Here is a 13,188-nt window from a genome sequence, read left to right on the forward strand (position 1 = left end):
TTTAGTTGTCTCCCTTTATCAGATTTTTTTTCACAATGAAAACCTGGTTTTGTGACAATTTTGTCCCTTGTTATTGTTTAATTTGAGTTACAATGCTATGACGTTAAATTTTATTTACACTTAAATGTATTATGAATATTGCTGGGCCAAGTGTGAGGTTGAGCGCTCTATAACCAGGTTTAAACCCCCAATGCTTTGCATTGACCGTTCCAAGGCGGTGACCCCAGCTTTATTCATATTTTGTGTTTATGTTGGTTTGTATTGTGCTGTTTTGTACTGTTTTGGCAATCGGTCACTTGCCTTAAATAAAGGACCAACTAATTGTTTTTAATGAAAATTCAATACTGCTCCAGCAGCTGGAGTTTCACTTCTTTGTATTGTGAGCTTGGCACGGCACTACAGCACTGTATGCAAATAATTTTCGTTATCTGGTATGGCATCTCAAAAAATTAGATCATATCATACATACATTTGTCAAGTAAAGTGAACTTTCTGTTCGATATTTTTATTTCTCCACCATTGTTGGCGTTTGCAAAATTTACAAGTTGTGAAAACAGCAGCTTGGCGGCGTCTTGCCATTCGCAGTTTGTTAACGTCCGCTCTGAGATATGAGTAGTTCCTAGCAACGCTCTATATTATTCTGCCGCAATTATACAGTTATGATGGTCGAGTCATATATTATTGCTACTGTATTCTCAAGAATCTCAAAGGGACGACATATGGTATCTCGCAGCATTTCCCGAAGGAAGTGATGGACATTTGACAGAAACTGATTCCTATCATGAGAAAAGCAAGGGAGGAAAATAAAGTGGCATTCCTGAAAGTTGACAGACTTTTCATAGACGATCGTGAATACAAGCCTAGTGCCTAGGAGCGAGGTGAGAATGTTGTGAGATGTGTGGTATGGAACGTTGAGGGGCTCACAGCGGACAAGTGTTCAACGCAAGAGTTTTTAATCTTACACAGTATGATATAATATGTCTGACTGAAACATGGACTTACTCAAAATCAAATATTAAACTTGGCGGATACAGTTATCCAATAAATTCATTAAGACGTTACCAAAATAGACGTGCGAAACGGGCAAGTGGTGGGATCGCATATTAAAAAATTGAAAATGATGCATACATTGGATTTACATATACAGCGAAAATTCGACTATACATAACATACTTGATGGCGACATTTTTAAGATGCTAGAATCCGATATAAACGACTTTAAAAGGCTTGGAACTGTTTATGCAACAGGGAATACGAATTCAAGGCTTAAAAAAGGATTCTATAGCACATGACCGTTGTTTAAATAATCACGATTATATTGATATTGATTACCCACTGCCTAGGGCAACTTGAAGTACGAAGTAAAATCGCTTTGGGGACTCATTATAAGATTTATGTAAAGCTACAAATTTTCGAGTTGTTCACGGTAGATTGCATAACGATTAGAACATTAGCAAACTAACTTGTGACACTCACCACGGACAAGCGCATATTTCAAATTTTGAAAATATTATGCACTTTGAAATAAAAGATTTTAATGAATTTTCCAATCACGCACCACTTGAATTTAATCTTAAAACGCACGAAATAAATAGCGTGTCTATCCCTAGTGCAAAAACCTTCATTAAAGTAACATAACTACTCAAAATCAACGAAAATTTCGTACAATATTACGTAAAATAAACTTAACCAATTAAACATCAGTGTTCCTTATGGCAATTACCACAATTTCAATGTCAGATGTGGTCTGGTAAAATAGATGTTTGTACATACAAAATGCTCGTTGTTTTTCCATTTGAATTTCCCGCAACGATATCTATTCATACGACACATGAACAAGAACATGGTGTTCGTGTGTCGTATGAATAGATATATTCGCGGGAAATTAAAATGGAATTAATTGTGTCACAACTAAATAAAAACGAGCATTTTGTATCTACAAAAATCTTTGTTATCATTACACATCTAGCGTTGAAATTGTGGCCATTGCTATAAGGAACACAGGTGATTTAGGTGTTAACTTTATTTTACGAATACTTTACGAAATTTTCGTTGATTTTGAGCGTAATAGAGACTTTAAAGGGGGCCTTTTCACGTTTAGGTAAATTGACGAAATTGATAAAAGTTGTTTCAGATTCGCAAATTTTCGTTTAAGTTATGATATTTGTGAGGAAATAGTAATACTGAACTCTTACCATGCTCTAAAGTAAAAATAATATGCTTTTTTAGACGATTTGAAAACCTGAAAATTATAAAGCGAAACGATTGAATAATTTGGAAAGTTCTGTTGTTCTCGTTATATTTTGGGAAACTACGAGAATTGGTTATATAGGTAAAAAATACATCCGCTAATAACATTAGCACGGATAATCGAGTGGTCTAAGCGGGAGACTTTTTACTCCAGGACTCCAGGGGTCAGTGGTTCGAGCCCTGTTGAGGGTTACTTCTTTTTCTTTTTTTTTAAAATTGTATTCTTGTTTTTTAATCTGGAGATTTTTAGGTCCAATGTTAAAATGTATCAATATAAAGCATTTAATGACAAGCTTCAATACATGCCAAAATCTGTGAAAAGGCCCCTTTAAATGGAATACAGAACACCGTACTGCTTTTATCTTCGAGATATCAATGGACAGTGCAAGTCTCGAGTCCCAGTTTAACGACAAAAGGCAACCCTTTTTGACGCGAACTGTAAACTACAAGACATATACATTTGAGACACATAATAAAAACAAACAAAAATGGTACAATGAGGACTGAATACAGAAACGTAAAGAAAATATAAAGAGGCTCTCTGCAATTTTAATTTAAACAAGGGCGATAACGCCCGATAAATAGTGCTTGCGAAAAGAAAATCTTACAAATATTTATGTCGTAAATGCAAGGCAGATTATAATCGTAAATTGGGACGCAAGATGGGTACTATGAAATCTAAATCACCTACAGAATTTTGGAAATTCTTAAGTTAACCGTCTACGAATCAGAAAGGGGAAACAATTAATTTCAACATCGGAACTTTAATTAAATATCTGATGAAGATCGGTGATATTGCTCGATACCTTTACCCGAAAATCTTAATTTTGCTCAGGCTCGAATAGTACAGCCTAACACCCACTGGCTTCCTGAACTCATCAACAGCCAGTTCTTATAATGTTGAAAAAATAAGTAGGGATGGGAACGGATACAAAAATACTATTCGAATGATCGATTTTAAAACCTTGGGATCAATTGTCCGAACTTACTAAAGCCCGGAGCAAAGGATTGTTCCTTATTGCCACAAATACCACTATAAATCATATCTTATATGAATCTTTGAAAACGGAGAGGTAGAGTTATCATTTCTAAACGAAAATTGATTTATATCATCGTAATTTTGCGCTTGATACAATATAATATAATATCTTTTAATTCGTATTGATATCCTGCGAGATGGAATTTAATTCGTTTAAAGAAAGTGCACAATGTTTGTGTTGGCTTATGCAAACCCAATAATTTATTTTATATCACGGTAGAGGCCAAATTGGAATAGCAATAGTTTCATAACATAAAATATGTAAGTGAGCATAATGCAACATGAAAATTATGATTAAATGTACGAATAGGCCCTATTTATAATATACACATATATATAATGGTTTAGAGAGTCGGAGTGGCGTTGCGGATATGGTGTCCACCTAGCGACCGGGAGAACACAGGTTCGATCCCAACTGTTGGAGCGTTCTTAAGATCTCCTCCATAGACACAAAGTACTTGTTCTAGTCCCAGAAAACGGACTCGAGAGCGTTTCAAATAAGCTGTTGGTTTTCGATGAAATAGAGCTTGAATAAATAGGAAAAGGGTATGTATAAATGTAGGTTAACTAAACTAGAGAGTTGATTCAACAACTTGTGAACCATCTCATAGCTTTTATATGAGATGCAATCGTTTCTTTTTCACGCTGAATGTAATATTTTTGTATTTACTTTATTTTCATTTCAGGTTCATCAAATCAATTGCGCTTAAATTAAACATTAAAGTTAGCATTTGTTTTTTTGTGTGAGCGCAATGATAAACAAATATTGTCACAATAAGATAATTGTTAAGGGAGGCTACTCTGTCAAGCCTACCAAACGGACGTACATGTAGCTACATATAGTAGCCCTTTTAGCGCGTTTACAATAAAGTTTGAATAAACCGAAGCGCACGTACCGTTTACACGCAACCTCACTCACTTCTATGGGATACCAAAGGGGTCGAAACTTTAACTTCTGCTCGAGCAGAAAATAATGCTTCTCGAGCAGCATTTCACTGCTGCTCGACCAGCAAAATCATACAAGGTATGATATCCATTTGTATAGAGAACAATGCCCAGCAGATAGATCTCCAGCATATAGAGAGCAACGTCAAATAGATCTTTATAATATAGAACAAGATAAATTATGAAACCAAGGTCAAATATATACAACTATGTGAAATATATTGAAAACCAGGTCAAATGTATCTACAATTTGTGAAATATATGTGTTTTTTATGGGAAATACAGATCTATGACACACTGCATAATTATGGAGATTCCTTATGCCTCTGATATCCCATAGGTTATAAACATACTAAGGGCAACAAAAAAAACTCAATTGAAATACAAATAAAAGTTATGCTAATTTTCTTCAGATTTTCATCCATTTTGAAAATGTCCCAAGTGTACAGATTTGGCCTAAAATCATGCTAGATCCTTTCAGCAAGCAATTCAAGTTACCTGTAACTTATCTTATAATTTTATTAGAATATGTTATGCCAATTTAATTTGTATTCTATATTACTGACTGTTTGGGTATTTCTTAGAATAAATGAAAACTAAAGTTATCAAGTACAAATAACCTTAAATCTCTAAACATCAACCTTAAATCATCAAACGGACCTTCTAGCACAGAACATTATTTGGGGAAACATAAATTTTTATAGTCAAATGTAATAAAAATTAAAAAGTATTTATATACATGTATGTTGAATGGTTTGCTTATTTTACTTGTATACATGTAAGTGTCCCAAGTGTACAAATGTTTAAAAATTGTATACAGTTTTGGCAAAAGCTAGTTTTTGCAGATTTTCTTATATAATAAAAAAGAAACTTCACATATATTTGAAGGCCATCCTTAATTTTGATAAATCTGAGTTTTTACTGTTAGATACACTGATTTGAGGCTAGGAAAAAACTTTTAGGAGTATAGTTTTGAAAAATAAGTGTTAAACAACATGAAAATTTTATTTTTTTCATGATTTTTTTAAGAACACTTCTCATTTTGTATTTAAAATTTGCTTAAGATCATACTTCATGTTGACAAAACACACAAAATATTGATAACATGTTTATCCTAACATGTAGGATTTTATTAAGTGCCAAAGACATGTACATTTATAAAAAAAAAATCAAAACATTTGGTTAACATCTTTTGTTGTGAAAAAGTGATTACATCTGACAGAACGGCCCTACTCATTTATAAAACTTGAACCCTTCACCTATGCAATACAAACAAAACTGTTGCCATAACTTAACATCTAAAATTTGAGAAAATTTTTCATTTAGGCTTCATTATCCCCACGCTTTTCAGAGAAAAAATGGGGATATTGTGGTTATCTCCGTCGTCCGTCCGTCTGTCCGTCCTGGCCACTTTCTTCTCCTACACGATAAGCACTAGAACCTTGAAACTTACCCACTTGGTAGCTATGAGCATATGTGCGACCCTGCACTATTTAGAATTTTGATCTGACCCCTAGTTATCGGGGTTGGGGTTGAATCAACTTCACTGACGTCCATTATGTACATATCATCCTCATTGGAATGAGATGGCTGAACATGCTCTGTTATAGCCAATTTTCTTGCTTCTGCTTTGGAAAAGTTATGTTTTGAGGTTGTATGGTTGACTAAATAGTAGCGTCTCAGAAATTTTCTATCGCAATCTTGTACACAACAATGAAAATGTTAAATTTCATGTCTGTCTTTGATGTGCCTGTTCAAGAGTCCTTTTTGCTTTAAATTGTTTGTCACATTTTTCACACTTGAACATTTTGAAAGATTTTCAGTAATGAGTCTAAAAGTGTGATTGAACAAATTGAAAGTTTCAGCCCTTTTATAGATTCTTGAGGTTCTATTCCATGAGTTTCTCATGCTTCTTATGCTTGACTGCATTCTATCTCTTCTCTAAACAGATGTCCCTTTTGCACAAATATTTTATAATCTCTTGTATAAACATTAGATGGATGAGCTAAACCATTTCACAGATGAGTAAACACAAATAATTGACTACTAAATACATCTCTGCGCCACTACTGTGTAACTCTTTATATGTTTTCAATACACATGCTTCATTGTTGAATAATTCCTTTGTCTGATGAAAATGCTTGCACTTCTTCTGATTGGGAAGATAACCACTTAATATATTTCGAAATCTTAACACGGACCTTAAGTTCAAGGTCAAGGTCGCAGGGATCAAAACTTTTTTTATGCTCATGGAAAGGTCTTGTCCAGATACACATGCATACCAAATATGAAAGCAATATCTGAAGGGACACAGTAGGTATGAGCCTTTTTCGAATCGCGTTCGCAGATTTCGAAACCTAAACGCTGGCCTAAAGTTCAAGGTTATGGTCACAGGGGTCAAAAATTGTATGCGCATGGTAAGGTGTTGTCCAGATACACATGCATACCAAATATTAAACCAATATCTGAAGGGACACAGTAGTTATGAGCCTTTTTCGAATCGCGGTCGCATATTTAGAAACCTGAATGCTGGCCCAAAGTTCTAGGTCAAGGTCACAGGAATAAATAAAAAAGCGCATGGAAAGGTGTTGTCCAGATACACATGAATAAAAATATTATACCAAATATGAAAGCAATATCTGAAGGGACACAGTAGTTATGAGCCTTTTTCAAATCGCGGTCGCAGATTTCAAAACCTGAAAACTGGCCCAAAGTTGTAGGTCAAGGTCACAGGGATACAAAAATTATGTGCATGGAAAGGTGTTGTCCAGATGCACATGCATACCAAATATGAAAGCAATATCTGAGGGACACAGTAGTTATGAGCCTTTTTCGAATCGCGGTCGCAGATTTCGAAACCTGAAAACTGACCCCAAGTTCAAGGTCATAGGGGTAAAAAATTGTGTGCGCATGGATAGGTGTTGTCTAGATACACATGCATACCAAATACGAAAGCAATATCTGAAGGGACACAGTAGTTATGAGCCTTTTTCGAATCGCGGTCGCAGATTTCGAAACCTGAAAACTGACCCAAAGTTCAAGGTCAAGGTCACAGGGGTAAAAAATTGTATGCGCATGGATAGGTGTTGTCCAGACACACATGCATACCAAATATGAAAGCAATATCTGAAGGGACACAGTAGTTATGAGCCTTATTCGAATCGCGGTCGCAGGAAAATCTCTGACCCGGCCCCACCCTGACCCCCATAACTTTTGGCCAAGGGGTCAGATCAAAATTCCGTCGCTGTCACCGTCGCATATATGCTCATAGCTACCATGTGTGTAAGTTTCAAGGTTCAATAGTGTAGGAGATAATAGTGTCCAGGCCGGACAGATAGACGGACGGCGGAGATAACCACAATATCCACACGCTTTTAAAAAAGCGTGGAGATAAAAAAGTTAAAGATGAGCACTAAAATTTTGTGTGTACGTGGTTTACCTGCATAAATAGTTTGAAATTGCATATTTATTTAAATTTTAGAACAACAAAGTAAACGTTGAAAATGGTTTATGATAGTTCTATGTATATTGTTAAATCACTCATTTTAGGGCAATTATAATTTTTTGTTTAAGAAGGCAAACTTACTCAACATCTGCGGATTTTAGGTGATATTGATACTGATTTTAAGGTGATGCCAAGTTTTATACAGTTAACTTGAATGTACCGATAGTTTTCAATTCATTGCATTGTAACTGAAATAATGAATAATGAACCCTGAACCTTCCTGTTACTTTTAATTTAGTGTTTTTTGGAAAATGAGATTTTCATTTTAAAAAGTATGCATTATTCAAGATAGATTAAATCAAAGACAACTGTTGATACCTGCACATTGATAATATTTCATTTCTTATGTGTGTAATTTCCTATCCTTGACATGAATAAGTAATCATGTAAGAAACAATTTGTTTGCAGCTGGTTGTTACTGCATGTGTAATTTCTATTCAAAATTATGGTTTTAATAACATGTGATTCAATGAGAAATGCATTTCTCAACTTAAACATTTCTTAATTTATATATGAATCATATTTACTATATGTGCACATGCATACATGTTGATTATTGTTGATGTCTTAATAAACCAAGAGTACAACATGAATATTATCAATATGTGTTGTTGCTCGAAAAATATGTTTTTGTAGCAGGAAGTGCTTTGGGCTCGATTAATCTGAGAACTCCACAAAATATTTATAAAATCCTTCTGTGCCTTTTAGTTCTGAAAACAAAAGTAGCCAGTTGGTATTACACATCTTCTAAACAAGTACAGCACAATGAAACTTAAGGTTCTATAATCCTTAATTTTTATAAAATCTTTATATCCACACAAAAATATTGATGATTGTGGTGCTCAGATTGCAAAACCACCCGTTTGGCAAAAAAAATGCAGATGGTTAAATTATGATAAGTGCAAGAAAAAAGAATAACTCTGGAGATAATAATTGATATGATAATCATTGCTTGACAGAATCACAATTGACCTAGATATGTATGTATGTAGTGATGTATTTTTCAATGAGTGCCTTAAGATTCCAAAAACATATTGACTTAAAAATAAATAATCCCGATGGCGGAAATGACTTATCATTTCATGTTCATGAACCGGTTTTAAAATACTTTGTAGACTTATCTGCTAAGCGGTGTTGACTTTTAGACCACCTGATAAACTTCAACTATATTTGCCCTAGTTCAGTAACCGACTAAAGATATGCTAACATAATACTGATGACTGATGAGTCTGTTGTGTCTTATATTCTCAATGCTACTTAAAATAATAAGTCCATTTCAACGTTTAGACTAATAATAAGCAAATTCGTTAAATTGATATCCCCCGCCAAATAATTTTGATTATTGATGGGTGCAGAACTAACAGAAAAGTTTATTTGAAGGGTTGTACCCTTATCTCACTTATTTAAAAGTTACAACATAAAAAAACAACAATTGGCAATAACTCTTATCTAAGAAAGTGTAGGGTTATAGATTTTGTGCATGACAGCTCTCCTCATTGATATCTTAACATCAATTAAATTTCATCTTTAAATCGTGTATAGTATCTGTGATATAGTCCTGAAAAGTAAAATCAGACATGTACATATGTACTAGGGTTATGGCACTTTTTCTCATTGACAATTATGCACCCATGACATTTCATGTTGAAATCTTGTATTTATAGTTTCTGATATAGCCCTGAAAAGTTACATCATACAAAAACAACAAAGGGCAATAACTCTTATTTAAGAAAGTGAAGGGTTGTGGTTCTTATGCATGGTTCTATAAATGAGATATAGCCCTGAAAAGTTACATCATAAAATAACAATAACAAGAAAGGGCAATAACCGTTATGTAAGAAAGTATACGGTGCATTGATAATTATACACCCATGAAGTTTCATGTTAAAATCTCGTATAGTATCTGAGATATAGCCCTAGTTACATCATACAAAAACAACAAAGCGCAATAACTCTTATTTCAGAACGCGACGGGTTATGGTTATTGTGAATGGCACCTGTCCTCAGCTATATTTATACACCCATAAAGTTTCACGTTGAAAACTTATATTGAGTTTCTGAGATAAAGCCCTGAAAAGTTTGTGAGTGACTGCACTGACAGACAGACCGACGGTACGTTTAAGTATATTTAGTGTACCCGGTGTACCTTAAAGTATACTTAAGAGTACATATATATATATATATATATATATATATATATATATATATATCATCTCATCTCATCTGCGCCTGTGGTCCCATCTGGGACATAGGCCGCCAACCAGCTTCCTCCAGGCGTCTCGGTTCTGGGCGAGTCTCTCAAGCTGCCCCCATGTTTGGCCCATCTGCTTAGCCTCTGCATCCAGGTCACGGCGCCAGGAGTTTCTAGGCCGCCCTCTCTTCCTTTTCCATTGGGGGTTCCATGTGAGGGATTGCCTTGTTGTATTGGATGCAGGCTTGCGAAGGGCGTGGCCTATCCACGTCCAATGTCTCTGAAGGATGTCTTCTTCAACTGGCTGCTGGTTTGTTCTTCTTCATAATTCTTCGTTGGAGATCCTGTCTGGCCAGCGGATCTTGAGGATCTTCCTGAGGCAGGTGTTGATGAAGACCTGTATTTTCTTTATGGCGGTGACAGTGGTTCTCCAGGTTTCTGCTCCATAGAGGAGTAGCGGCTTCACGATGGTATTGAAGAGCCTAATCTTGGTGGTGATGCCAATTACGCTGGATCCCCAGATGTTCTTCAGCTGATGGAAGGCTGCTCGTGCTTTACCGATGCGGGTTCTGACATCTGCATCTGTTCCTCCCTGGTTGTCCAGAATGCTGCCGAGATAGGTGAAGTTGTCCACCTCCTCCAGCGCCTCGCCTTGGACTGTGATGGGTGTGTTGCTTGATGCGTTGGTCCTGAACCAACGCAATAACACCACGTATAGGTTAGGTTACAACGAAGTAACCATCGTTTATACAAATACAACTATATTGCGGTAACATAACCATGTAAATAACTGCGTTAATCAAGTTACTATAGTTAATATTAACCACTGTTTATACAATTGACCGATGAGGTTAAAAAAACTGTCAAAACACCAATTTTTAAATGTTTATCAATATACGTAAATCTATACATAAATTAACTTTCATTTTCGACTGATTTTCAGAAAATAGTTTGTACATATTGCATAACACCACCTTCTCCCAGGTCCGTGATGTCTGTTGTTATTCTGTTTGGCATTTCTGTAGCAATAAGGTTTCAACAGGGTAGGGTAGCTAGCCCTACGCCCAACCCTCCTCCTTTTTCAGCGCGGGCTTGGGACCGTCCTTGGCGGAGCTATATATATATAATCTGAAAATATTGTCTTCAATCAATGTTATATCTTTGTATTAAAACATTGCAACACTCATGACTGTAAATTAGGCATTACCATATTTCTTTACAACGTAATGCATGTACAACATCGATATATATATATAACATTTAAAACGAAAATCGTTTTAAAATTCAAATGTTTGCATGGTGTTAAAACTACTATTTTGATATCTTTGTTGTGGACAGCGTGTTTACGTTGAACGTCCGAAAAAAAGATGTCCGAAAATAAAAATAAAAAGCTGATAAAACGCGAAATTAAGTGGAATTGAAACAACAATGCGTTAAATATTATTTTTCATCAATCTGACATTTTTCACGGCGACTGATCGGATTAATCTCACAGGGGTACTGTGAAAATCGTCAGATTTCCGATTTATGACAATATTCACGCTCATTCACGGTCTATTTCGTTTCCGTAGATATAGCTTATGTCGTCCGTTTGTAAGCTCAAATTTGATTGGCTTACGGGTTCAATGGCTTATTCTAAAAATAAATGCTGCTCGAGCAGTATATTGCTGCTCGAGCAGACATTTTGCTGCTCGAGCAGCATTTAAATGCTGCTCGACCAGTAAATTGCTGCTCGAGCAGCATTTTTTTCTGCTCGAGCAGAAGCTTAAGTTTCGACCCCTTTGGTGCGCCATACACTTCAGTTAAAATGTTTTGTGTTCTACGAATTGTTTAAAACGCACGATTCGTTATTTACTGTAAATTGTTATTTATTTAGTAAATGAGTTAGTTATCTCATATTTTCAGTTAAGTGTGTTTCAATATTTTCTTTGACAATTTCTACAGTTACTTTAGAATAGTGATATATCGCCTTCGTTGAATATCTAGTAATATTATCTTACATTTTGTGAACGTTTACTTGACTGTTATTGACTATATTTACATTTAGTGTATATTCACATTTATACTACCAAGCCTAAAATTTGCTTTACGTGCCAAATATTGTGTGTTTTTTTCAGACAGTGTTGATGTTTCTATAACGGCTTACAGCTTCTTCACTGAGATGGTATTGATTGTACATTGCTAAATCATCAGGTAAAAACATAGAAAGATTTAGTCAAATTAATAATAATTCTTATTATGAATAGCTGTACTTTAAATACTAATATAAGTAACAAGAAAATAAGTACGATACGTATAAAATACCATACCGGTAAGTCTTACCTGAATCAATACCAGAAAACGGTATGGCGAATTGGCATATGGTGGCTCTAAAATACTGTTACACTGTGTGCGATACCAGCACAATAATTAGGAACACCTTTCTTTATTGTGTCATAAATATGCTAGATTTCAAGTATTTTTCATTTTATAATAAACATACTTATTAAATAACGTAATTAGAGTAAGTTAAATATATTAAAACATTAAACGGGTATCGATCATTAAGGATAACATAAGACGAATAAACATTTCACTTTTAGCCTTCATCAGGAAAATTTCTCAGTTAGCAGGAAGCGTACAAAAGAAACAAGGTTACTCATATAAAAATTTAAAAATTTCAAGCCAGGTCAATTATCTACCAAATACAAGATCGCCGAACAACGCATGCATTAAAAGCGGTAAGGAATTGAATAGTGTCTGCAGGCTAATCAGGCACCTAGCTTTCCACCTAAGCGAGATGTTCGGTTAGAAGAGACTGCCTTTGAACGCAGAAATCCATAAAAGCGGAAAGTGTCGGCCCTGATTAGCCAGTGTTGACTGCTAAGGCTTATCTTCTAAGAAACTTTACGAACATGCATCAAGCCCGGCTTTCACAAAACGTGACTCAACTTTGCATGGCCGACCGCTAAGTATCCTCATCCGTGTTTAAAAGCCAATAAGCAGCTATTGAGCGATTTTATCATAATGAATTGATCAGTAAATAACTAACGAAAACATGTCTATGTGTCTTCTGTCATATTCACTACAACTAACTTTTTAATAAAATTATGAATACACTGACCAAGCTTGTATTTGCTAAGACCGTCTAGTGGACGCAAGTCGATTGTGGCCGAAATTAGTCCAACTTAGTGAGTTGTAAGAGTAAAGCTGTTTCGTGAATCTTAAAGTGTGTATTATTGTTTAATGAAATGTGCGTGAACTAGTGCGATTAATGTA

Source organism: Dreissena polymorpha, chromosome 2 (genome assembly GCF_020536995.1).
Source record: "Dreissena polymorpha isolate Duluth1 chromosome 2, UMN_Dpol_1.0, whole genome shotgun sequence".
NCBI classification, from domain to species: Eukaryota; Metazoa; Mollusca; class Bivalvia; order Myida; family Dreissenidae; genus Dreissena; species Dreissena polymorpha.